The 26,941-nt window shown below is 50.5% G+C and overlaps 1 protein-coding gene and 1 long non-coding RNA gene across 10 annotated transcripts in view; one reads left to right on the forward strand and one right to left on the reverse strand.

Annotated features, from left to right (window-relative positions):
• Positions 1-26,941, forward strand: part of LOC146870867 (SWI/SNF-related matrix-associated actin-dependent regulator of chromatin subfamily D member 2-like) — a 1,426,174-nt gene that overhangs the window by 1,040,104 nt on the left and 359,129 nt on the right. The gene's annotated exons all lie outside the window — the stretch shown is intronic.
• The window catches only part of LOC146870870 (uncharacterized), a 119,315-nt gene that overhangs the window by 82,558 nt on the left and 9,816 nt on the right, over positions 1-26,941 (reverse strand). Inside the window, exon 3 of the long non-coding RNA XR_014979790.1 lies at positions 8,493-8,652. This is a non-coding gene — a long non-coding RNA (uncharacterized LOC146870870). The remainder of the gene's footprint in view (positions 1-8,492; positions 8,653-26,941) is intronic.

A 26,941-nucleotide genomic window follows, 5' to 3' on the forward strand; every position in this document is an offset into this window, starting at 1 on the left:
CGGAACAGCGGGTCCGGGATATACAGGCCCTGATTCCCATCTTTCGGCCTCTATCCTGGGTTTCGGTCAGGCTAGTGTTGCGGCTTCTGGGGCTGATTTCCTCCTGCATCCTACTAGTGAATCACGCCAGGCGGCGCATGCGGGCTCTGCAGTGGGACCTGAAGTTTCAGTGGGCCCAGCATCACGGCAACCTGTCCGACCATGTCTTGATCTCGGAGGGCACTGCACAGCAGTTGCAGTGCTGGCTCACGGACCGCGATTTGGTCACGGGCAAGAGCCTCTCCCTACCCCTACCGGAGCATGTCGTGGTGACGGATGCGTCCCTCCTGGGATGGGGTGGCCATATGGGAGAGGCGGAGATCAGAGGCCTCTGGTCTCCGGCGGAGTCTCGCCTCCACATCAACTTGTTGGAGCTGAGAGCGATTCGACTTGCACTGAAAGCCTTCCTTCCCTCTGTCCGGGGAAGTGTCGTGCAGGTGTTCATGGACAACACCACCGCCATGTGGTATTGCAACAAACAGGGCGGGGTGGGGTCGTGGACCCTTTGTCAGGAGGCTCTGCGCCTCTGGACATGGCTGGAACACCAGGGCATCACCCTGGTGGTTCAACATCTGGCGGGCTCTCTGAACGCCAGAGCAGACGAACTCAGCCGCCGGTGCATGATGGATCACGAATGGCGTCTGAACTCCGAGGTGGCGCAAGGTCTCTTTCAGCAGTGGGGAGAGCCTTGGTTAGATCTATTCGCCACCGACGAGAACGCGCAATGTCAGCAGTTCTGCGCGTTGGAATTTCCAAGGCGGCACTCGCTCGGCAACGCTTTTCGTCGCGAGTGGAGTTGTGGTCTGTTGTACGCATTTCCGCCTATACCACTTCTGCCCAGAGTGCTGAAGAAGATCAGGCGCGACCGGGCCCAAGTCATCTTAGTGGCTCCGGATTGGGCACGGAGATACTGGTATCCCGAGCTACTCAGTATGTTGACCGATCCTCCGATACGTCTGCCCCTTCGGGAGGATCTTCTGTCGCAGCAGCAGGGGACGGTCCTCCACCCGAACCTGTCCAGCCTCCACCTCCATGCGTGGAGATTGAGCGGCGGCAGTTGATGCCATTTGACTTGCCTCCTGAAGTCTGTGATATCATTCTGGCAGCCAGGCGTCCCTCCACAAAGACGGTATACGCCTGCCGGTGGAACAAATTTGTGGCATGGTGCACAGCAAAGGCTGTGGATCCCCTTTCTGCCCCTCTTTCTGAGGTTCTCCTCTTTCTTCTTTCTTTAGCCCAGCAGGGCTCTGCCTTGGGCACCTTGAAAGGTTATCTTGCTGCCATCTCTGCCTTCTTACTGCTTCCTGATCAGCCCTCTCTTTTCAAGTCTCCTGTGGTGTCACGCTTTCTCAAAGGCATTACTCACACGTTTCCTCCTGTCCCTTTCGTAATGCCTCAGTGGGACTTGAATCTTGTTCTAACATTTCTGATGTGCGCTCCCTTTGAGCCTCTTCACAATTGTCCTCTTCGTCTTCTGACTCTTAAGACTGCTTTCCTGGTAGCCATCACCTCGGCTAGACGGGTGAGTGAGCTCCAGGCTCTATCGTCCAAGCCTCCTTTCCTATCTGTTCATCCGGACAAGGTTGTCCTTCGGCCTCGTCCTTCCTTTCTACCGAAAGTGGTGACCCCCTTTCATCTTGGGCAATCTGTCACCTTGCCCACCTTCTTTCCGCCTCCGCATCCTTCCAAAGAGGAAGAGCGGCTCCACCGTCTGGACCCAAAACGTGCACTCTCCTTTTATTTGGACCGCACAAAACAGTTCCGAGTGGACGACCAGCTTTTCGTTGGCTACGTGGGTGCAAAGAAGGGAAAAGCTGTGCACAAACGGACCATCTACCGGTGGGTCGTTTTGTGTATAAAAATCTGTTATTCCTTGGCAAAAAAGGACCCTCCTGTTGGGCTGCGAGCCCATTCTACTCGGGCCACGGCGGCTACTACTGCTTTGGGATGGGGTGTCCCTTTGCAGGACATCTGTCAGGCGGCGACGTGGGCTTCGCTGCACACGTTTGCCAGGCACTATTGCCTAGACAGCCAAGTCCGGAGGGATGGCTTCTTTGGCCGTTCTGTCCTCCAGGACTTTCTGGTGTGATCTTGGTTCGCAGACCCACCACCGGGGTTGGTATTGCTTGGGTATCTATTCTAAGGTGAGGAATCTAACTAACGTGTTTCTTTCAGATGAACAAGTTACTTACCTTCGGTAACGATGTATTTGTAAGAAACATTAGTTAGTTAGATTCCTCACCGACCCACCCATCCTCCCCGTTCTGCGAACCGACATCTAGGGTTAAGGCTATCCTTTTCAGGGCCCTAGATTTTTTGGCACCAGTGTCGGTCTCTTGCATGGCTCTGCGTTCCTGGCGCGGAAAGCTATGTACAAGAACTGACGTCAGCGGAAGCGATTTCACTAAGTGATTGTTTTGGTTGGCAATCCCATGCTTCCTCCTCACACAGCGCGATGGCCCCTCCTCCTGTCTAAGCACTGAACCTCTGCAGAGCAACACTGACCAACCAATCAAACTGGCTTGTTACTGTTTTGTCGGTGTTGCTTAGAGGTTGGGGCGGGGCGCGGTTTCGAGTTTCTCTTCTCTCACTGCACCTGGGCAGCCTGCTAGGGTTTCCAGGCCTCAGAGCTGACCTCGGAGGCCCCAGAGAAGCAGCACAGTGACCTCCCTGCACTCCGGTCAGCAGCCTCACTTTACAAGAAGAGACACTGTTGGCGACCGACCACCCCCCGCAGAACTGTTATCCTAAACCAGGATGAAGACACTCAGGCGCGCAACGCCCATTGGGCTCAAAGGGCTTCAGCCACGCGCCCCCTCCCTCCCCGTCGTGTGTGTCAGCCCAGCTGAGACAGCTTCCTGGGCACACACACAGCCGCACCCAAGTACTTCACAGGCCTTTAAAAGACCATTTACTTACTAACAAGGCTTTGTTGTGTTTTCACCCCTTCTTAGAGACCCTGCATGTCCACTCTGCATATTGCTGGAAGAATCAGCCCCCCCCCCCCCCCCCTAAAATTTTTAGTAGCCCCCGCGAAATTTGGCTCTAGTTGCGCCTCTGACACTGTATATGTTGTCTGCATTCTAACCGATTTTTGATAGGAGCCAAACAGTGACATCAGAAACCTTTCAGAAGTCTCTACATTTCCGGTTACACTTTTGTATGTTTCTGTTTGTGCGTAACCTTTACGAGTGCCTCCTTGATGCACTTGTAGCTGGTCCTGTCATTTTCATATTTTATACTAGTTTGCCGTTCCGTCATACCCCTCGGCCATAAAGACATGACGTGACTCCCTGGCCGTTTTTCTTCGCTATTAAGTGCCCAATGGCCGTTACGACGTGCCCCGTGGCCCTTATTTCCCCGCTGAGTAACACATAAGCTGTTGGCTACATTTGAAATCCTGTTCAACGACTTCTTTTAGGCCGCAACTTCGCTACTGGGATTCTAGCTTATGGCGCGACTACTTAACAAATGTTAATTGAGAAAATCACAATACCTTAGCTGACTTCGACAGTTCTGCGGGGGGCCGGTCTGTTTCCCCGCAGTGTCTCTCTGTGTTTTTAAATCTGCTGCAAGCAAATTAGCAACGATGACATATGTGACAGTCAGGGCTTAAAGTGGGCCGGGTCTGAGCACCGGTAGTTATTTTCAGGGAGCCTCAAAAGGGGTCTCTATCGGGCTCTATTTTCGGGCCTCGCAAAGGTAGTCCGTTTTCTTTTTTTTTCTTGGACTATTGTTACACACATTCTTAAGCAAATCAAGCGAATGCGCTCCCAGTACCCCTGGCATCCCCACAGCAGTTCGATCAGAGGCGCAACTAGAGACAAATTTTGGGAGGGGCTAAGGAAAAATTTCGGGAGGGGGGGTGGGGGGGCTCATTATTCCAGCAGTAGGAAGTGTGGAGATGCAGGGGCTCTAAGAAGGGGTGAAAAAACGACAAGAATCATTAACATGCAAATAGTCTTTTAAAGACCTGTGAAGTACTCTGGTTCGGCTGTGTGTACCCGGGAAGCTGTGTCAGCCCGGGCTGCCACACACGACGGGGGTGGGGGGGGATTGAAGCCCTTTAAACCCAATGGGTGTTGCGCGTCTGAGCTCGATTATAAGGTCTTCCTTTAAAGTCCACTTCGGTCCTCCGATTCGGAGGTACCACTTCGATTGCCAGTTTCTGAGTTGAGTATCGCGCATATGCCAGAGGCCAGCAGAGCTCTCGACATTGGCATTTGGGCTCACCCTGACCGGAGTTTATGTAAGTACCGAACGGACGCCATGTTTTTCAAAAACACCTCATTCCAACGATAAGATACCTTTTCAGAAACGTTATGTGAACTGGACCTATCTAATAGACATAACCAGATAGGACGGTGCGGAGCACTGCAGAACTAGTCTGGTCTGAGCACAAAACCACAAAATCAGTTGAGATTTTTAAAAAATAGGATAGTGTCACGCAAGAAAATTTAGGGTTTATTTTGAGCAAATGACAACTTTTTAAAGGACTATATACAATGAAAGAGGACGTGTTACCCTTGAACTTTTTCTTTCAGGTAAAGTGACTGCTTCCTGAAAGCGGTTTTGAAAATAGACCTTTCCACCACGCAGTTTACTGTAGGTCAGCAGGGTTGGATTGGGATAAAAAAATCATCCGGGGCACGCTAAAAAATAGTGGCCCACATTTGCAGATTGCCTTTCCGCAAAGCACTGCTTCGGCGAAGTTTTTTTTTTTTTAAAAGAAGGGGGTGGGTGGGTCTCTGACAGAGGCATGTTTTCTTAGGAGGGGAGAGAGCAAGCCTGAGCGGGGAATTCTAAATCTAATGACACTCTGAGGAGTCCTAGAGCTGACGGCTTGTCAGAGCACGGGGTACTGCTACACTAGTTATCTTTATTTAGACCAGAGGTCTTCAAACTTTTGGATACCGAGACCCCCCTGTCAACATTTTGAGGCGTAAGGACCCCCTCCTGATAAAAATGTCTAAACCTGTTGACTAAATTGCGTGGGATGAAAATGTAAATGAGGTTATGTGATGCAGCGTATTTTGGGATAGCATTGCTTCATTATTTTGATATTTGTTACACACAGTAACGCTGAGGAAAGATTTCACCCAATCAGTACCCATTTATAACCAAAATACAGCAATTATCATCAGAAAGATTTCAAGTCAACCTTTGTGAAGGGCCTTCCACTCTGCAGCAATACGTGCTGCCACATTAGAAGCTCACCTGGCCCTGACCGGAAGAAGCAGGGGTCCCTTAAAACCCTGGCGGTTTTGTGTAGAGTTAAGCCGTTTACCCATGCAGCTTTCCTCTCACCCCCTCCCTTCCATCCCTCTCTCCTCTCCTAACCCCGGATCCCTCTCTCACTTTGCAGGTCATTTTCTTTCACCCCTTTTTACAACTTCTGAACTCTCCCCATTCAACCTCTCACTTCACCTTTAATCACCTCTTGCCATTCTGTCCTTTCACTGCCCTCATCTCTAACAGTCTCTCACATTTATCTCACCTAAAGCGGTATTTTCAGCGCTTATCTGTGCATACTTCCCAGGGCCGGCTTCAGTGCTGGTGGTGCCCTGTGCGACAATGTTTGTTGGTGCCCCCCCAATGACCACCCCCACCACGGATTCTCTCACTAGCACCCTTTAACATTGACCAAGTCTCCATAACCCCACACCCCCACCACGGATTCTCTCACTAGCACCCTTTAACAGTGACCAAGTCTCCATAACCCCACACTCTCAGATGCATTGAATTAGTTATATAGTGCCACTCATACCAGTGTAGGGTGTCCGAGCACTTTGCATCACACACACATTACACAGAGACAATCATAAGTGTGTAAATCAGTGTATAGGAAATGTTACATAAGCCAAAGGACTAAAAGTATAGGAGTCACATGTCATCCATACTGGTAGGCAGTATAGTTCAAGAGTGCTTGGTGTGGAGAAGCACAAACTCAGAGTCGAAAAAGAAACAGCATAGTTGGGAGTTTCCTTTAATAATAAGAATTGATTTCTAGCCAAATTAACCCTTTTTGCAACATTAATCAATGGTCTAATAAGTTATTATTTGTAGTGTGCATGCTGTTCTAGGATGAAAGTTAATAGCTCACTATTCTATATTAGGACTTTAAGTTATAAATTGCAAGTAACAAAAGGATGTCTCTTTTGAAAGCAGTAACCTGCTGATCTCTTCACATCATACGCACTCTGTAATCTACTTGGTACACGTTTTTTGCAGCAGGCATATTAACCCTCTGCACTAACTTCACCTAAGTCAAAACCTCAACTATACAAAACACTGATCTCTCTCCAGGAAGATAATTAATCACACGAGTTATCTTGACATTTATGTGAGGCCTGGTAATTGCCGGGGAAAGAAACGCTGCAGCAGGTGCTTCAAAAGCACAATAAACTTTCACACAGGGGGCCCCCAGGAAGCCAACTTTGTATTCCTTTCCATGAAATGCATTCTCACACTACTGCAGTGAATGTAAAATCCAAATGTAAGGAATAGGCACAGTGGGGACCCAGGGGGTACTGGAACCAGCAAAAAAACCTAAGCCTCTGTAACCAGTTTACAAAGGCATGCTAAAATGCAAATGGTCTTTAAAGACCTGTGAAAAAACACGGGGGTGCCGGAGATAGGAATCCAGACACTGCCCAGCTGAGCCCCCAGCAGCTCAAGTTTCACTGCAGCAGCCCGGGCTGAGACACAGGACGGGGGAAGGGGGAGGGGGGCTGAAGCCCTTGGGCCTGGGCAGAAGTGTGACTGGGAAGGCGCGACCCCCTTTGCATCACTCCACGGCCCCCCTGGGGGTCGCGCCCCACAGTTTGAAGACCCCTGATTTAGACCATGCCCCTACTTAGATAGGCCACACCCCTTTGAGGTTTGCCCCGCCCCTTTTAGAGCACCCCCAGTTTTTTCCCCACTTAAAGCCCTGGTGACAGTAAATCTCTTCTAGCTTGCGTAATTGCATACTTCACTTCCCTTTCATCTATCCTTTCTCTTTCCAAGTCCGACTGCCCCGTGCCCTCCACAACTAAACCCCATTTTTTGTCTACTGCATTTTGTTTTTTTCCAAGTGCGAAAAGAAATCTTTCAAAGTGCTACACAAATGTCCGCTCAGATCTTCGAGCCTCACCCATACGACGCGTTAGTAAATGGTGTAGGCCAAGGCATGTAAACTGCACTTTTACGTTGTTAACATTTGGCATTTAACTTCCTTCTCCTGTAATAAAATGGCTTCTTTTTAAAAAGCACTTCTGACGTTTCTAAGAGCTGTGAATTAACAGGTGAAAACTGTAATGCAGTTTAATGGCGCTCAATTTACCGACCACTAAGGGTGAGCAGCTAATCTGGCCTAAGCCTTGAATTTGTGACAACCGGATCACTTAGGATGCCAGCAGCGAGTGTTTAAATCCCTAACCTGTTGTGCCAGCCAAAGGGATGCACACGGTTATAGAGTAGTATAAAATGTGACTGAACGGGTGCATAGTAGCATAAAATGGCTCATTTGCATACATCTCTACTTAGTTTTTGTTATTCAAGCATTCATGGAATGTATACGTAACTGGATATAGGTTCACCTACACAACTGGCTTGCACTGACCGCCCTTTCGTATAGGCTACTTAAAGTCCGAAGTTCTAAAAAGAGAACCTTTTTAAATGTTCTAAGAACCATATATTTCGTAAGCATAAATAGTTGTCCACACGTGTCTTTCCCTCCTAATCCACCAAATACATCCTTCATGTATTGATGCATATTAGTGCATCTAATGCATAATCTACACGTGCCATAAATCAGCTACTTGTGCAAGTGTATAAAATGTGTTTAATACATTTGACCTACATGGGGGCATATTTACTAATTGTTCACATAACCCAGGGCAGCAAGCAAAGTTGTTGTGCTGCGTAGTGTGAAAGAGAGAGAGCTCCACGTTTACAAAGATATGCATCATTTCTGCTCTCTCCTTGCCATAACGCATTGTGTGCAGCCTAGCGCCAACGCAGAGACCCTTGCGCCGTAGTACATGGGTGCCTGGGATACAGGCAGGATTGTTTTACTGCAGGTAGGGACACCTTCCTCTTCAAAAACAATCCTTTGAGGCATTTCCCTCTTTCTATCACACATAGGAAGAGGAAATAACAGGAAGAACTATACTACTTCTCGTTACACCTCATTGGAGAAGGTGTAGCATTTTGACACATTTCCAGGTTTACTAGCTTTAGTAAATCTGGGAATGCGCCAAAATCCACAGGTGGATGCGTCTGAACGCCCATGAAATGCCTCCCAGCTATAAATGTAAGATAACTCAGATCAAGCCATTGCATTGCATTACATTTTTTTACAAAGCCACGCAGAGGCGCAAATTACCCTTTGCATGGCTTTGCCAATAATATTGAAGCCTGTGCATCGTCCTAATCTGGGCCATAAGTTGGCTGGGGCAGTTCCAACACACCTCCGAGGTAGCTGCTTCTTCGCACTCAAGGCTGTGCTTCTTCAGCTTCCTCGCCCGCTGTGCTGTCACGACAGTCGCTGCTTATAAGACAGGAAAATCCCTTGCATGTGTTTGTTCATCTCTGCTCCAGCCCTTGAGAGGAGACCTTCACCGCTGCCTCCTAAAAAGGTATTTAAAACTCATGCTTTTAAAGACAGGGTTATACATTTCGATTACAAAGCCAATAGCTCTAACTCTAAAAAAAAAAAAAAAAATGCGAGACACATTGTATTCTATGTCAGGACTGGAGGCAAGGATTATGCCTTCTTTTCTTCACTTTATTAATCAGCGGCCAAATAACAACTGGCTACATTTCCCATCAACCTAGGGCAAATCTGTAGTCAAAACAAATTGTCCAATCAGGCATCCTGGGTCCACCAATCGGGGTCCCCCAGCCCACAGATCGTCTGCCCTCACTGGCCCTTCCTCCTCTTTCTTCGCTGCTCATCAGCCGAGATAAGTGTTTTCTTTGTTCGCTCTTGATTGCTATTCTGTGGTACCTGCTTAAGCTTAATTGTTAGTCTAATGCAATTGCTGCTTGCTATGGCGCGATTATGCTGATCGTTATTGTAGCTATGGCGCGCTTCTGTTAATGTGTATTTTGTAATCTGGGCTCTCTCTCCCCTCACGGAGTCGGAGAGTGCAGTGCTTGTGAGCGGCCGCCCCGGTTTCTCTTCAGTGAGTGGCCACTCCGGTTTCTCTTCATTGATTGTGACACGCACGTGCCTTTGTGTTCGCGCTTACCTTGTGACTCTTTAGCGTCGGGACTAGCGCCCGTCCTGTTTTCAGGGCTGCGGGAGCTGTCGCGCTCCTACGCAGACAGTCTGGTGCGCCTATACTCCTCCGCCCGTCAGGCGCATTTTAAACTCTGAAGAGCCTGTGCGCGCTCCATAGTCAGGCTTGTCTGGCCTGAGGCTTCACCCCGAGCGTGCCGTGTGCATTTTTCTGGAATAAACGGACGCTCAGCGGTATTTCTTTCACGCTCCATTTGGCACGAGACAGTGGAGTCTGTATTTGCTTAATTACGCCCTCTGGGTCGTGTATCCTTCTATCAAGCACCTTCCCAGGCCAGCGGAGACTTCAAAATTTGCGAACATACGTGACAACAATTTTCAATTCTATTAAGGACACGGAGGCGAGGATTATGCTACTCATTTCTTTACTAGAAATTTGCTCAGCAGCCAATCATGTTACAATAAAACTAAAAACCACAATACCCATGAACCCACTGGGTACCACGTAATAACCATAGAGTATGCACGTATAAATAGTCAGCAAGAGAATACCACATCCTCTTTCTTTGGTAGTTAGCAACAGTCAGAAGAAGAAAATAGTGCAACAACTGGAAAGAGCTTGGAAGAAACAATCGGAGCTTGAACACTGCAACTGAAGACCAACAGGATGGAACAGCTGATTTGATGCTTGAATCGACACCTCAAAAACAGGAACCAACAGGCGTCCAAAAGATAATCCAAGACAAAAGAGAGGAGCGTAGCTCACTTTGGATCAGAACCTGAAAAAGACATAAAGTCGTAATATACCATTCCGAAAAGAAAGAAAACAGCATAGAATACTTAGGGAGGGAAAAGAAAACAAGGAATTTATCCAAATATCATAATATACCAAAATATATAGTTGAAAATTATCATATGCAACGATATATATGCAAAATTACATGACAGAAAAAATGGGTGGGATAATCCTCGCCTCCGTGTCCTTAATAGAATTGAAAATTCTTGTCACGTATGTTCGCAAATTTTGAATTCTATGTCAGGACCGGAGGCTCCGATTATGCTTGTTCAAAGCTGAGCCACCACAACAGAAGCAATATCCAAAATAGGTTTATAATAAAAAGTTTTAAACATAGAATCAGTTGACCAATCAGCTGCTTTCATAATATCTATTAAAGACACACCCATACTTGAGGAGCCTAGCGCGCACCCAAGATGGCCGCGTAGGTGCGAGGCTCCCGAGGACCTCCGCGACCTCCTGCATAAATCCTGACCGAATCCTGTCCTAGATGAGGGGACTGTGTTTGTGAACCCGAACTGAGGTGACGCCCGTTTTCCGTTTTCAATTCATACTTCGGACACCGGCGGGAGCACCGATTAAGGTTTGCGGCCTTCTCCACACCGGCCCCCCGTACTGGAGTTGTGGGGCGATCCGGCGACAAAGTGAATAACAGCGGCGGGCAAGGCTGGGCGACTCGCGCACCCCGCACTTTCGCTTTCGCTTTTGCGCCCTCCTTGCTGCCAGGCGAGGTAGGGTCGCGGGGCGGTGTGGGGTGGTGTGGCCTCGTTGGGGTGCCCTGCCGGCCCGCCGGCTGCGGTCCGTCCTGCGGAGCGGTGGTCGCCCCCCCCCGGAGCCCTTGAACAGGATTGTCTACCCCCCTTTTTGAGGAGATTGGCTCGATTTGGGGACCATGGCCACAAAACAAGATGGCGACCGGGCTAAGGTGAAGTCGACCCGTCGTGGCGCGGCCCATCAATCCAACAACATGGATCGCTACACCCTCCAGAAGGGGTCTCCAGAGGCGCTGCGTAGGTCCCCTACGGGCCCGACTGATGCTCCTGCTCTGCCCACGGACCTGACCCTCCGAGACGTCATGGGCGCCATCGCCGAGATGAAGGCCTCGGTGGACCAGCGCTTTGACACTCTGGCGCAGAAGATCGACTCGGTCCTCGTGGACGTGGGCCTCGTGAGAGCCGATTTGTCAAAAACAAATGACCGGGTCGATTCTTTGGCCCACTCTACCTCGGGCCTCACATCTGACGTGGCGGCCCTCCAACAGGAGGTGCGCAGGCTTGGCCAGGCGAGCGCCCTGATGCATCGTCGACTGGAGGATTCCGAGGGTCGGGCCCGGAGAAACAACGTCCGCATTATCGGGGTGCCGGAAGGACGCGAGGCAGAGGCTGCGGACCTGTTTGTGGAGGACTTGGTCCTCACCCATCTCCAGCCTCGGGGGCTGAGTAAATTCTTTGCAGTGGAACGTGCCCACAGGGTCCCCGGGGGTAGGCCTAAGACCGGAGCCCCTCCGAGGCCTCTCATCGCCCGGATTTTTAATTTTCGGGACAGGGACGCTATCCTGCAGACTTCCAGGCTACAAGGGCCGGTCAGACTTGATAATATGGATATAAATTTCTATCCTGACTTTACTCCGGCGGTCCAAAAGCAGAGACTGAGCTTTCTCGGTGTCAAACGTCGCCTACGGGACCTGAATCTCAAATATGCGATGCTTTTTCCGGCTAAGCTGAGGGTGGAGGTGGATGGCCGCACGCACTTTTTTGATCGTCCCGAAGCGGCCGGGGACTGGCTGGACACTTTGCCCGGAGATCGTGGCCGGGGGGGTGGGGGGGGGAGCGGTTGGTGGGGAGGGCCCGCCGGATCAGGATTGAGGGTCTAATGGTATGCCCTGCTCTGGACTGTGTTATTGTCACCATTGACTGTTAGGGTAAGTTCCCCTCCTGTGGAGGTCGTGTGGGGTCTCTTGGGGGATCTCCCTCCTCCTCTGGGGGACTAGTTAGTTTTCTTTCTATGGGGCGACAGGCACACTGCACTTTGGGGGGGCTGTTTGGGCTCATGCAGGGGTGCAGGGTGGGGGGAGTTCTGTTGGGATGGGTGGGTTGGGGTGGGGTGTGGTTCGTTTCTACCGCAAGGCAAACCCTTCATTGTATTGGTGTTGTTGAGATGCTCTCGGGGGGACAAATGATGGCTTCTGTATGTGATGGGGGGTAGGGACCTGACTTTGTTGTCCTGGAACGTTAACGGACTGGGTGATAGGATTAAGCGGGGCGTGGTCCTGCAATATCTGAAACGGATTTCGCCTGATGTGGTCTTTTTGCAGGAGACACACCTCATTGGTAACTCCTTTTGTGCCATGAATCGGCGTGGCTATCGTTTGGTGGCCCACTCGGGCTTTACATCAGGCTCACGAGGGGTGGGCATTATGGTCAGGACCTCGCTCCCGCTAGAAATAGACGAGGTGCGCCATGATGAGAGGGGACGCTACACTGTCTTGGTGGGGAGAATGGAGGGCAAAGTAGTCGTCTTTGTCTCAGTGTACGTCCCACCGGGGTTACAGTCCACCATCTTTGCGGACCTGGGACGCCTCCTGCTTGACCTTCCGGGGGGGCTTCTGGTGGTTGGGGGGGGACTTCAATGCTGTGGCCTCTGGGACTATGGATCGCTATCCCCCTAGGGACCTCCCCCGGGCACAAGCGTGGCTGTCTGGCCTTTTGGACACACTGGGATTGGTGGACTGTTGGCGTCTAAAGCATCCCACTCAGCTGCAATACACCTTCCATTCGGGGGCCCATGGTAGCCTTTCGCGGCTTGATCATGTCCTTGTCCCTGCGGCCTATGCCGGGAGAGTGTGGGAGGTGCGCCATCTGGCGCGGGGTATTTCAGATCATTCCCCACTCCTGTTGCACTTTGATGTCTTCCCGAGGGGGGAGGGCAGGGTAGCTCCAATCAATGCCTGGTACCTGCGCGACCCCACGATTCGTGCGGACTTGATTAAATCCTTGCAACGGTATTTTGAGGAGAATGTGGGGTCTGTCCCGTCGGCCATCTCCCTGTGGGAGGCTTTCAAGACAGTGCTTAGAGGGGAGGCCCTCTCCTTTATTTCCCATGCCCGGAGGCGCGCCCAGGAGGAGGTGACCCGGGTGGAGGCCGAAATTACTGAACTGGAGGGTGATCTGGGGAGTGGGGTGACTGACGCTGCGCTGCACGTTCTACACCTTAAGCAGGCGGCCTATAGGTCCCTCGTCACGGAGGCGGCCAGGGGCCTCAGCAGAGAGCAACAGGGGCGATTGTATGATGTGGGTGATAAGGCTGGCAAGTTGATTGCGTGGTTGGATAAGAAGGAGAGAGCTAGTCGTGTGGTCCCGCTGATTGAGAGAATGGATGGTGTACGTGTTACTGAGCCGGAAGGCATTGTCTCTTGCTTTGCAGATTATTTCCGTGAGGTATATTCCCCGGTTTCTCCCTGCCCGGAGGAGGATTCCCATGCCCTGCTGCGTGACATCGCGCTGCCCTCCCTCTCAATGGAGGACAGGGAGTTGATGGATGCCGCCCCCACCTCGGACGAAATTGCCCTCGCCATCCGCTCGGTCGCTTCTGGCAAGGCCATGGGCCCGAACGGCATTCCTATCGAGTTGTATAAACTGCGACCGGATGTACTGGCGCCCCACCTCCGCGCAATGTTCCTTGCGGCCCACTCGCGGGGCTCCCTCCCGCCGGACCAGCGTCTGGCTACCATCGTGGTTATCCACAAGGAGGGGAGACCGCGAGACCGGGTCACATCCTACCGGCCTATCTCGCTCTTGAACGCGGAGCCTAAAATCCTCGCCAAGGTGCTCGCCAACCGGCTGGTCGGCGTGGTGGGCGATTTGGTCCACCAAGACCAGTCCGGCTTTATTCCCCATCGCAATACGGCCCTTAATCTGCGGCGCTTGCACGGGGTGCTCGCGCGTGTTCCGTTCGTGAGGGAGCCGGCCATCTTGGCGTCCTTGGACGCCACCATGGCGTTCGACACGCTCGAATGGCCCTACATCTGGGCGATGCTGGCGAAATTTGGATTTGGCCCGGGATTCATCAGTTGGGTTAAATTGTTGTACTCGGACCCATTGGCACAGGTGGTGGTGAATGGTCGAGTCTCGGCCCCATTCGTGCTGGGACGGGGCACGCGACAGGGTTGTCCCCTGTCGCCGCTCCTTTTTGCACTGGCCTTGGAACTCCTGGCGGAGTGGCTGCGGTGGCACCCTTCTATCCGTGGTCTCCGTTGGACCCCCGAGTATGAGGACCGCGTGTCCCTCTACGCTGACGATATCCTTTTGTACTTAGCCTCCCCGCGCAAGTCACTGATTGTCCTGGTCGATGTTTTGCGCTCCTTTGGCCGTAATTCAGGCCTTGTCATCAACTGGGCTAAATCCTGTATCTATGTCCTTTCCGGGGAGGCTCCTGTCCTCCCTCGGGGCTGTCCGATCCAGATTGCCTCGCAGGGATTTCGATACCTGGGGGTCTATATTACGCTGGACCCGGTGGCCCGCTACGAGCGAAATTTGCTTCCCCCCCTCCAGCGCTTGAAGGAGGACGTCGTGCGCTGGCGGCGCTTGCCGCTTTCGCCGCTCGGTCGGGCGGCGTTGTTCAAGATGATGTCATTGCCGCGCTTTCTGTACGCTCTCCAGAACACTATGGACTTGGTCCCGGCGCGCTATTTCCGTGAGGTGGAGAGCTTACAGCGCCGTCTGTTTTGGGACGGGAGGCCGCGTATAGCTCTGGCAAAATTGACGCTCCCGTGGTACGACGGAGGGATTGCCCTCCCGGATATTAAGCGGTATTACTGGGCCTCCCAGTTAGCTGCAATTAATCACGGTTTCTATGGGCCCGCCCTAAACCCGGCATTTGAAATGGACAAAATGCTCCTGCCCGGTGGCGACTACAATCGAGCGCTCTACACTAGCGTGCCCGATTCCCGCTTGACGGGACCCACGCGTGTCATGGTGCGAGTATGGCACGCGGCCAATGCAGCTATGGGATGGAAGGACCGTTTGACCCGAGCGTCACCGTTGTATGCGTCGGAGAGGCTGGGCTCTTTGTGGACCTCGAAGGGCTTCGAGCGGTGGGACATGATAGGCATCAGTACAGTGGGAGATCTCTGGACGAGGGGAGGATTCAAAACATTCGAGACGCTGCAGGCGGAGTTTCAGCTGCAGGGCAGTGAATACTTTCGCTACCTGCAGGTCCGTCACGCACTAGGTTCCGTCTTCCCAGACGTGGCCTCCATCCCGGAGTCCTCCCCCCTGGAGGATAGAGTGCTAGATGGCCACGTTCCGGACAGCACGATCTCCCTCATTTACAAGAAATTGATAAATGACCGCTCGGGCTTACTGACTGGTCTCCGCGAGGCTTGGGTTGCCGATGGGCTGGAGTTGGACGACGAGGACTGGACCTCCGCGGTGGCCTCTCCGAAGGAGGTGGCCGTCCCGGCTCGCCTTCGCTTCGTCCAGCTTAAGATACTCCACCGGGTGTATATGACGGGGCCAAGGCTTCTGCGTATGGGCTATGCCGAGGATGGATTGTGTAAGCGTGGGTGTGGTGCTTTGGCGACTTTTTTGCACATTCTGTGGGAATGTCCGAGGGTGGAGCGATTCTGGCGTGGTGTGCATGAGGTCCTGCGAGCGGTTACGCATGTCGCGCTGTTGCCTGAAGCGAGGAGATGCTTGCTGAATGTGTGGGAACCGACCGATTACTCGGTTCCGCAGATGCGATGGGTGACTCTGGGATATATGATAGCTAAACGTGACATTGCTCAACAGTGGGGATCCCAGAGACCCCCGGCGGTGTCGGCCTGGAAAGAACACATGGATTGGTGCATGTTCCGAGAAAAGGTGGTGTATGTGGCGCGGGGTAAGCCTGGGGCATGGGTGAAGATATGGGGCCCCTGGAACGCCTACCGCGGGGGTATTTGCGAGCCGCCGTTGTTGCCTCCCGCTTCACCAGCTCCATCCCCCTAGTTGACCCCCTCCCTCAGTCCCGGACACATTGTTCTCCCAGTCCCGGATCTGTCTCCCTTCCCCTCTCTGGATTTCTTTGGATGGTTGGGGTCCCCCACTGGAGGAGCACGTGTTGTCATTTTCGATCGCGGGTTGCCTTGCGGGTGTGGTTTTATGTTGTTGTGTTGTATAAAACGAAACCGTATTGTGGGCTCAGAGTCATATGGCCCACGTTGTTGATACCTCCTGTTTTATCGTCTCTGCAAAGTCAAGTGCCTTATTGTATATATGTCATTTGCTTCTGTCACTTTAGCGGCCGGCCGGAAGGTTGTAGGCCCATGCCTGTATATATTTGAGATTGCAATAAACGGTTTCAAAAAAAAAAAAAAAAAAAAAAAAAAAAGACACACCCATAGAAAAAGCCTTGGAAGCCATAGCTCCACGAGTTGAATGTGCACCGAAAGTTGTAACATCAATACCTGCTTCACCCATGAGCCATCTGACCCATCTGGCTAAAGTAGCCGGAGTCACAGGGCGAAAGGGTTTTTGCAACGCAATCAACAATTGACCATGCAAAGTTTGTCGAAATGGAGCAGTACTTACCTCATAATCTTTAATACATTGCACTACACAGAGTTTTGGATTATTGGGAAAACGTGGGTAAGTGACAGAGGCAGTATTACACTTAGTACGTCTGGAAATGGAAAAAGTAACCCCTTCAGGGGAAAAAGTACGACCTGCAAGACCTAGCGCGCGAACATCAGACACACGTTTGCAAGAGACTAGACATAACAGCATAGTTAACTTTGCAGATAATTGTTTGCGGGATAAAGAGTCGTTGGAAGGCCAAGCGTCCAAGAAACGTAAGACAATAGACACATCCCATAACGCAACATACTTCGGACAAGGAGGTTTTACCAATCTGATACCTCTGATACCTCTGAGTAATTTGGAAATCAAAGGATGTTCACCTGCAGGTTTACTATCAATAGGAATATGCCCCGCAGAGATGGCCGAACAGAAATTGTTGACAGTCCGATATGCAAGGCCTGAGGAGGCAAGAGAAGCTAAGAAATTCACAATCAAAGAGACATCTGCAGAAGAGGGATCCACTTCCCGTTGAGCGCACCAATCACACTATCGTTTCCATGCTGCGGCATAACGTTTGTGTGTGTTGGGAGACCAAGCTTCGTTGATAAATCTGGAAGCGTCTCGCGAAAGACCTGAGATCTGCCAGCGATCCCTGAAACCCGCCATGCCACCAGAAAGAGTTGACCCGACTCTATTAGAGGATGAGGATTGTTGAGCGGATCCAACAACAGATTCCACAATTGGGGAAGAAGAACTGGTACTGCACAAGATAGCTGCAGGAGAACAGGGAACCAAGCCTGAGCCCTCCAGAGAGGGGTGATCAGAATCAACTCTGTCCGATAGAGTTTCATGCGTGCCAGAACCCTGGATATCATGACAAACGGGGGAAAGGCATAACACAGGAGAGACGGCCATGTCTGAAGAAATGCATCCGTGGCTAGAGCCTCCGGATCCGGACGCCAACTGAAAAACCGAGGAAGTTGAGTGTTGAGGCGAGAGGCAAAAAGATCGATCTGGCAGGGGCCCCACATTCGAGACAGAGATCTGAACACTCGAGGATGAAGTCTCCAGTCGCTGAAATCTCGAAGATGCCGAGAATTCCAGTCGGCTATCAGATTGCTGTGACCCGGCAGGTATTCTGCAATCACCGTGATGTTCCTCTGAAGGCAAAAGTGCCAAAAGTCCTTGGCAATCTCTGCCAGAATCTTGGAACGTGTCCCCCCTAACTTGTTGACATATCGAACCGCTGAGACATTGTCCATGCGTAGGAGAATACAACAATTCGTCATGCGTGGAGACAGACAACGGATCGCAAACGACCCCGCCAGAAGCTCCAGACAATTGATATGGAGAGATAATTCCTCCGAAGACCACCGGCCGCCCGTGGACAGCGGACCGCAACGGGCTCCCCATCCCCACCGACTGGCGTCGGATTCGATCACCACCTCCGGGGACACTCCGAACAGGGCTCTGCCATTCCAGGACTCCATGTGTTCCAACCACCACAACATCTCCCACCTCGCCTCCTCTGAAAGAGGAATCTGATCTGAGTAACGGAGGCCTTTCTTTGAGTCGCTGAAGTGCCCGATAATGGAGGGGACCCGGGAAGATGGCCTGAATTGAAGAAGCCAACAGACCTACAATCCGAGCTAGAGACCTCAATGACACAAGCTGTTTGTGTAAAATCAACTTCAACTCCCGTTTGATCATCCTGATCTTCTGAAGAGGCAACAACAGTTGGCAAGAGAGGGAATTGATCAGAAAACCCAGAAATTCTATCGACTGCGAAGGGCGAAACATAGACTTCTGAGGATTCACTAGAAACCCGAGTGACTGTAAAAGATCTATTGCCCAATCCAAATGGAGCATTAACAGATGTGGACAGTGAGCCATGATAAGAATGTCGTCCAGATAAATTATCAGACGAACACCCCGAGATCGTAGAGACTCAACCACAGGCCTCAGAAGTTTTGTGAAGCACCAGGGTGCTGACGACAGGCCGAACGGGAGAACCTGGAACTCGTACCAGACACCCTGCCATTGGAACTGGAGAAACCGGCAATGAGGACCGTAAATGGGAATCGACAAATACGCATCCTTCAGATCTAGACGAACCATCCAGTCCCCTTCCTGAAGAAGATCCCTCAAAAGATGGATGCCCTCCATCTTGAAGTGGCGATAGACAATCCAGCCGTTGAACTCTTTCAGGTTGAGAACCAACCTGGAACCGCCTCCTTTTTTCTGAACGAGAAAGACCTGGCTGGAAAAACCTTGTGGATGAGGGGAAGACCGGACAACCGCCCCTTTTCTCAGAAGGGAGTCTATTTCTGTGGAAATAACCGCTTGATCCTGAACGGAAAAAAAAACAAGGGATAAGGAGGGAAAGATTGACTTGGGCAACTGAAAAACTCTATTCGGAAACCTTGGACCGTCTCCAACACCCATGCATCGTTGGAGATCAACCGCCAATTGGGAAGAAAAAACTGAATTCTGCCCCCCAACATGACCTCTGAAGCAGAGATCAAACTCACCTGAAGCGGAGGAATCTTGATGTCCTCCTTGATTACCGCCTGCACGTCCCTTCCGGAATTGGTGTCGACCTCTACGGGAAGGGTAGAAGGAAGACCTGGTGTTGGAGTAGTTGGAGTCCTGACCCCCTCCACGTTGGGACTGGAAACCACGTTGGTTAGACTGGTTATAACCTCGGCCGGACGATCGTCCCCTATATCGTCCGGCCCGTCCAAAAACCGGACGAAAAGCCCGTCTAATAGAAGCTTGAGCCTTATCAAGACCACTAAAAGTGGCCACAAATTTAGTGAGTTCTTTAAGGAAAGACTGGCCAAACAATAATCCCTGTGCCAAAGGACCAGATTCAGATGTTGAGAGTTCAGCTAACTTTGGGTCCAACTTCAGTAAAATAGAACGTCTGCGTTCAGAAGACATAGCACAATTGGCGTTACCCAATTGACAAACAGCTCTCTGAGCCCAACCAATCAGGTCATCAGGGTCAATGGCAGAGGAAGACTCCTTGGCTCGATAACCTAAATCCAAAATTTTGGTGAGAGGTCCCAGTAAATCCAAAAGTTTATCCCGACAAGAGCGCCATGCTCTGTCAATGCCCCTTTTAGGGTCCTTGGCATATTTTTTAAGATATGTCACCATAGTGGGATCCACCTCAGGAGTGTCCGCTAATTTATCTGCTAAATCAGGACGTGGACATTCAGAACGAAGACGGGAACGCACATCCTTGTCAAAAGGCTGACGAATGTGTGTCTGGACGTACTCCGCCACCTCCTGAGACGGGAGCCAAGAAGAAGAATTGGGATGTATGATGTCTGCTGGCTCAAACGTAAGAACTTGGGGATGCGACGGCGCATCAACAAAATGCTCCTTACGAGCCTTTTTACGAGGAGGAGGAGAAGAAACCCCATGGTCCGAGGAAGAAGAGGGAGAGGTACCGTCATCATCTGTTTGATGAACTGGAGAGGAAGAAAGCTCCTTAGGAGGTTGCCCATAAGAATGCTCTGAAGAAAGGGCCTTAGCCAACTTTACAAAATCTGATCTGTGAGGATTAGGCAGTTTGGAAGATTTGGAGGACCTGGAGGACTGAGAGGATTTCGAAGATTTTGAGGACGAAGGCAGCCAACCCTGCTGCACTGCATATTGAGATAAATGACGTTTTAATGGTGTAATAGCGCGAACCAGCACTTTGTTCACAGAAGTTTGTACACCCAAGTCAAGAGCCTCTACCAAATCCTGCTCCATAGAACCAGAGGCGTCCCCATCTTCATAGTCATAGTAGTAATCATCTTCCTCAAAATAGTCAGCCATGACAGAACCTGGCGTAAATAAAGCCCACAAGAGGAAGGAAACACAACAAGAAATCTGGTATGCCGAAGCACAATAAAGGGGGAGCGGCAAAACCCCGAAGGCAAGACTAAACAGAAACAGGTCAAAAATAACCTGAAATATGTAAATATTCAAATGTGGAGGGAGGGCTTGCCAATATTAAAGCCACTCTAGGCAATGCCTATGCAAAATTATACAGCCCCAACTGAGTCAGTATGCAGTAGGACGTCAAAAGGGGCAAGTGAAATCAGGCTGTGGGCATGAGCAAAGGAAGCGCTGCTCTCGCGCTGAATTCCTGAGGAGATATTGTTTACAACAGGAAAAAATGGCCGCCGCGCATGCGCGGTAACGACCGCCTGATTTACAATGAAGGAAAGACCTACGCAACACGCGCGTAGTCTTTCTGCCCCGTTTCACTCCCGCTCCACTCTCAAATAAAGGCGCGGGCGCAAAGCGCCCGAACCGGGGAGGCAGACACGCGCTCCCTGCAGCGGTACGATACCGGCACAAAAACGAGAGAAAACCAACAGCAATAACAATAGCCGCAATACGCGCACAGCGTCAAAGCATGCAAACAAAGTAAAAATTAAGCGATAGAAATACAATACAGTCGCTATAATGAAACAGGCAATTATCATAAAGAGAAAGAGAAATGCACTTAACTGGCTGCGGAGCAGCAAAGAAAGAGGATGTGGTATTCTCTTGCTGACTATTTATACGTGCATACTCTATGGTTATTACGTGGTACCCAGTGGGTTCATGGGTATTGTGGTTTTTAGTTTTATTGTAACATGATTGGCTGCTGAGCAAATTTCTAGTAAAGAAATGAGTAGCATAATCGGAGCCTCCGGTCCTGACATAGAATTGTGTAGTTTTTTTTTTTCTTGCCATCAGACACCAGTGCTTTGAGCTATTAACCCCACTTGGCCTAAATTAAATTGACTGCGAGTGCTCTCGTCATATTCTCGGCTGACACCCAGCCTTTCAAAGAGTTAGGTTTTTTTTTTCCCCCTTACAGTCTGACTCCCAGACTTTTGTATATACTTTTTGGTCCTCCTCTGGCCCCCGGGGATTTTTTTGCGATCGGCTGGTCATCATGGAATTGGAGTATGATGACGATACACACGGAGAGGAAAATGCCCTGATCTCTCTCCGGCGGGACGAGGACTTCGACGAGGCGGTGGATGACTCGATTTAGCGAGCCGTAGGGGAGGCGATGACACCTTTAGAAGGGCGCCTTACTTAAAGAATTGATCAGGCGCTGGAGCGCTTTGCTAATTTACCGGTGGCTACCCCACCTCTAGTGCCCGCTGCTGCCCCCCTACCCGACCCCTCGCCTCCTCCTGCTAAACACTCCCTTGATGCAGGAGTGGAGAATACGGCCTTCGACAGGCTCAAAAAAGCCTTCCTAGACACCCAACCGGCTCAGCCACCCGTGACCCCGGCCCCACCACAACTCCCAGGATCGGCAACTTCTGAACCAGGTCCATCCTACCCTAGTAACCAGTCGCACGTGCCAGATATCTGATATGTTTGATCCTGAAGAAATAGTCCACCCCAGCTCTTCCGACTGGGCCCCAGCGGATAAGGTGGCAGAGTATGTGGCCCTGCGCATTAGGAAACCCCTAGACAAGGATGCCCGCAATTGCCTTCGGGCGGAGTGCCCTCGCCCATCCTTGGAGGGCAAAGTTGCTTTAACCCCAGAAATTGACACGCACATGGCAACTTTTCTTCAAAAGTTCATGCGAGATCCCAAGAAAGGTATCGACAGATCCTGGCGGGCCTGTCAGGACAAGCTCCTCAATGTCCTTGGATCCCTGACGAAAATCTTGGATATGGCAGAGAAGGCCAAGACATCAGGTTCCCTCATCTCCCCGGAATCTTTGTCAGGTTGGGCTCAGAGAGCTATTTTTTTTCTTGGAAATGCAAATTGCGCTATTTCCACAGAGCGCAGGCGCTCCCTCCTTATCAAAGTGGACCCCAAACTTGGGGATTTGGCAGACGCGGAAGCTGGAGCGGTGGCTTAAGGAGGTTTATTTGGCGAACCATTTGTAAAAGAGTTGGGGAAATTCGTCAACACTTTCATATCACTAGACAGAGCCATCAAGAGGGTTTTTCCCCGGGTTTTCTGCAGGGCCGGTCGAGGCAGGGGCCGCTCGACCGGCCGTGGTTCCAATAACCAGCCAAGAGGGCAAGGCTCTACCAAAGGACAATACCAGGACCAGTGCCGTTTTGGCAACTTTTACCCTACCAAAAGGCAAAAGGGGCAAAGGTCGAGGCTACCGAGGAGCTGCATCCTCTATCACCGGGGAGTCTACTCCCTTCTTCCCAACTAAAAATTGGGGGGCTGCTGGGGAATTTTTTCCAAGTGTGGACTTCATGGTTGTTACAGACCATTCAAGGGTTTCGCACAGAATACTTGGGAACTCCCTATCAAAAATCCAGACCCTTCCCCCTTCAGTTCTTTCACCACGATTCCTCATTGGTAGACGAAGTGGTCTTCTCTCTCCTCGCCAAAGAAGCGATAGTCCGCTCTTTCCTACACCCACACGGCTTCCTAAGCAATTTATTCCTAGTGGACAAGGTGAATGGCCCGGTAATCAGTTTGAGCAATTTCAACGACTGGCTTGTCTATCGCAACTTCAAAATGGAGGGCATCGACCTCCTCAGGGACATGCTACGCCCGAACGATTGGCTTGTCCGCTTAGATCTGAAGGACGCGATTTTGGTGATCCCAATTTTCCTGCCTCATCGGCGTTTCCTACAGTTCCTCTGGCGCGACCAAGTGTTAAAGTCCGCCTCCCTCCCGTTCGGTCTTTCTTCGGCCCCATGGTGTTTTACCAAAGTTCTCAAGCCCATAGTGGAATGGTTGAGGGCTCGGGGGTGAGGATGATTGTCTATCTCGACAACCTCCTTCTTATGGACTCTTGTCCTCTCTGTCTTCATCGGCATCTTCAGATGAGTCTACCTGCTCCAGGGCCTGGAGTTTGTCATCAACGAAACAAAGTCTCTCTCCTTCGCCGAGTCTGACGTTTCTAGGCTTCGTGATCGACTCTAAACTCTCCACTCTCAGTCTTCCAACCCGGAAGGTGGCGAAGATCCGTCCCAAACTGAGACATACTCTGGTCAAGTCCCATGTGTCTGAGGGACCTTGCTCATGTAGTCGGTTTACTTTCCGCCTCCATCCAAGCAATCTTCCCGGGTCCGCTTCATTATCGGGCCCTGCAGCGCCTCAAGGCCTCCTACCTTCGGAAAGGGTGTCCTTACTCCCACAAGGTGACTCTGTTGTCCGAGGCGAGGGAAGAAATCTATGGTGGCTCCAACACATGGAAGCCTGGAATGGTTGCGCGATTTTTGGTTCCGCGCCAGATTTAGTTATAGAGTCAGACGCCAGCAACCTGGGCTGGGGTGCCAGGTGCGGCGACTTGTCTACAGGAGGCTTGTGGTCTCCAGACAAACGCAGATTGCATATCAACAGCCTCGAGCTTCTGGCGGGCTCCTTTGCGGTTCGATGTTGGATGAGAGATCGCATCCACTCATCGGTTCTCCTCAAGATGGATATCTCAGCTGTCTGCTAAATCAATCATCTGGGAGGTACCAGATACAAAGCACTTTCAGATCTGGCGGCGAGCTTCTGGCAGTACTGCCTGGAACACAACGTTTCGGTGACGGCAGAATACCTCCCTGGTCGAGAGAATCTAGTAGCGGATTTCCAGTCCCGCAATTTTCAGGATTCCAGCCTCTGGAAACTGGACTCAGAGAGTTTTCAGTCCCTGAACACCCTTTGGAGTCCCTTTTCGATAGACCATTTTACCTCGAGGCTCGACCACCAGTTGCCTCGTTACTTCAGTTGGAGGCCGGACCCCCTGGCGGTGTCCACGGATGCGTTCCTCCAAGACTGGACGCAGGAGCTGGGTTATGCGTTCCCTCTGATTGCGATGTTAACCCACATCACAGCTCAAGTCCGCCACCAGAGAGCGGAATTGGTAATCCTATCTCCACTATGGAGATCTCAAGTGTGGTTTCCAGTTCTTCTGGAACTTTCCTGGGATTCTCCAATCCTACTCCCTCTGTTCGCTCGTCTTCTCCTCAATCCAGACGGGGATCCTCATCCTTTGGTTCTACAGAACTCATTGCGACTTGTGGCTTGGACGATTACAGGAGACGATGGGAAGTCCCAGGCCTTTCAGCGGAAGCTGAGGAACTCCTGTCTAAAGCTTGGGCAGACAGTACAGTCAAACGGTATAGATCCGCTTGGGGCAGATGGTCCCGTTGGTGTTTGCGACGGGGTTCCAATCCCATGGACGCGGATGTAGTTCACATCCCGAACTTTTTAGCCCATCTAGCCTCTGATGGTATGGCTTATCGTTCTATAAACACCTTTCGCTCTGCCATTTCAGCGGGTCACGTGCCAGTTGGCAACTGTTCTGTGGGGGAACACCCCCTTGTCTGCAAACTGCTCTGGGGCATTCGTCTATCCCTGCCCCCAGAACCTCGCTATTCGGCTCTATAAGATGTGAACCAGGTCCTGAATCTATTTTTATCCTGGCAGTCCAATAGATATCTTACCAGGAAAGAGCTCTCTGAAAAATTGGCAATGTTGCTTTGCCTGGTTTCTTGTAGACGTGTCTCCAATGTCAGGGCCTTAGATATATCTTCCAGGATGTTTACTCCTTCGGGCATAACTTTCACCTACATTGGCGGACGAAATGCCACACTAGAGTGATTACATATCCTGAATTTCCGGATTGTCCAAAGTTGTGGGTGCTCCGTTGTTTAAAAGCCTACGAGGACATGACTGAGGAGTTGCAACCCCCTGGTGAACGTCAGCTCCTCATTGCTCTCCGCAAGCCTTTCAAGGCGGTATCCTCCCCTACCATCGCCAGATGGGCTAGGTGTGTTATGCAGGAAGCAGGCATCAACCTGCGCATTTTTGGTGCCCACTCGGTCAGAGGGGCATTGGCTTTGAAAGCATTTGGTTTGGGTGTCCGTTTGGAGGGTATCCTTAACGTGGCGGATTGGTCTTCGGACTCCACCTTAAGGGTTTTACTTCAAATTTGTGCTGGACATGGCTCACCTCGTGGTGAGCAACCTTTAAACTAGCATAATCCTCGCCTCCAGTCCTGACATAGAATGAAAAATGTCCTAGCTAGCGTAACGGAAAGTTTCAATTCTATTAAGGGCTCGGAGGAGAGGATTATCCCACCCTTAGGGTAATTGGAAGACGCCCGCCCCGTATGTCAGTAAGTAACACATTTGGGGGTTTTATGGGCATGTGGTGGGTTTCTGTGATACTTGACTGCTTGTACCTTACTTGTGTGAATCTCTTCTCAGCTTTTAGCGGTGTTCTATTCAAGACAAGTTCTTATGATTCATTGTGTGCTCTGCTGCATCACATTCCTTTTGTGAATTGATGGTTCCCTTTACTCCCGTAGGTTCGGATTCTGCGAAACAAGATGCATGAGGATTTGTTCCCGGATGTCTTCGTGCTCAGAAAGAGGAGGAAGGGCCAGTGAGGGCAGACTATCTGTGGGCTGGAGGACCCCGATTGGTGGACCCAGGACGCCTGATTGGACAATATGTTTTGACTACAGATTTCCCCTAGGTTGATGGGAAATGTAGTCTGTTGTTGTTATTTGGCTGCTGATTAATAAAGTGAAGAAAAGAAGGCAATCCTCGCCTCCGAGTCCTTAATAGAATTGAAACTTTCCGTTACGCTAGCTAGGAAATCTTTCATTACACATACTTGTTTAGCTGGTTGTGGGCTGTTGATTTCCATCATATTAAAACAAGCATTGCCTGAAGCAAAATCAAATCCATGCACTCTTCAATACCTTGCAAAACACTTGTGGATCAGGTCTTTATGAGTTTAAAACTGCCCTCATTTGCAAACATAGACAGCTTTATTATTTATCTTATTCACGAATGGAGGCCACTTTTGTGATGGTGCCGGGGCCCAATTTCTTTCCTAGTCTGACACTTTGGGGCATATGTACAAGCCCCTATTGCCAAGTGAAAAAAACCATTTAGGAAATGCTGAATAACATGAACCTATTCATCCATGGAACAAATGTGCATTCAACCAAGTAGGTATCAAAAATATATGTATACTTTATTTGTGTAACAAAGTTTTTATAGAAATGTTCATTCCTTTTTCAATAGAGAAGAAACCAAGAATATTTTAAAAGTTCATGGTATATACTTGGCCATTACTGCTCTTTTCATACTCAGACATACACTCATTCATTCCTTTTATTCTGTGACTGTTTATCCGCTATATGAATACTTCCTAAATAATCAGTAAAGAGCCTATATAACATGTTGTTTTCAAATTACACATGGACTAGAGTTTGGAACAATTGCAACTCAATATGCAAATATATTAACATAGTTAAAAACGGTCATAGCTGAATAGATTTGTGTCTACGCGCGTTTCGGCGTTATGCCTTCATCAGGTAGCCATGTAGTAAAGGA

Source organism: Triturus cristatus, chromosome 1_1 (assembly GCF_964204655.1).
Source record: "Triturus cristatus chromosome 1_1, aTriCri1.1, whole genome shotgun sequence".
In the NCBI taxonomy this organism is placed as follows: Eukaryota; Metazoa; Chordata; class Amphibia; order Caudata; family Salamandridae; genus Triturus; species Triturus cristatus.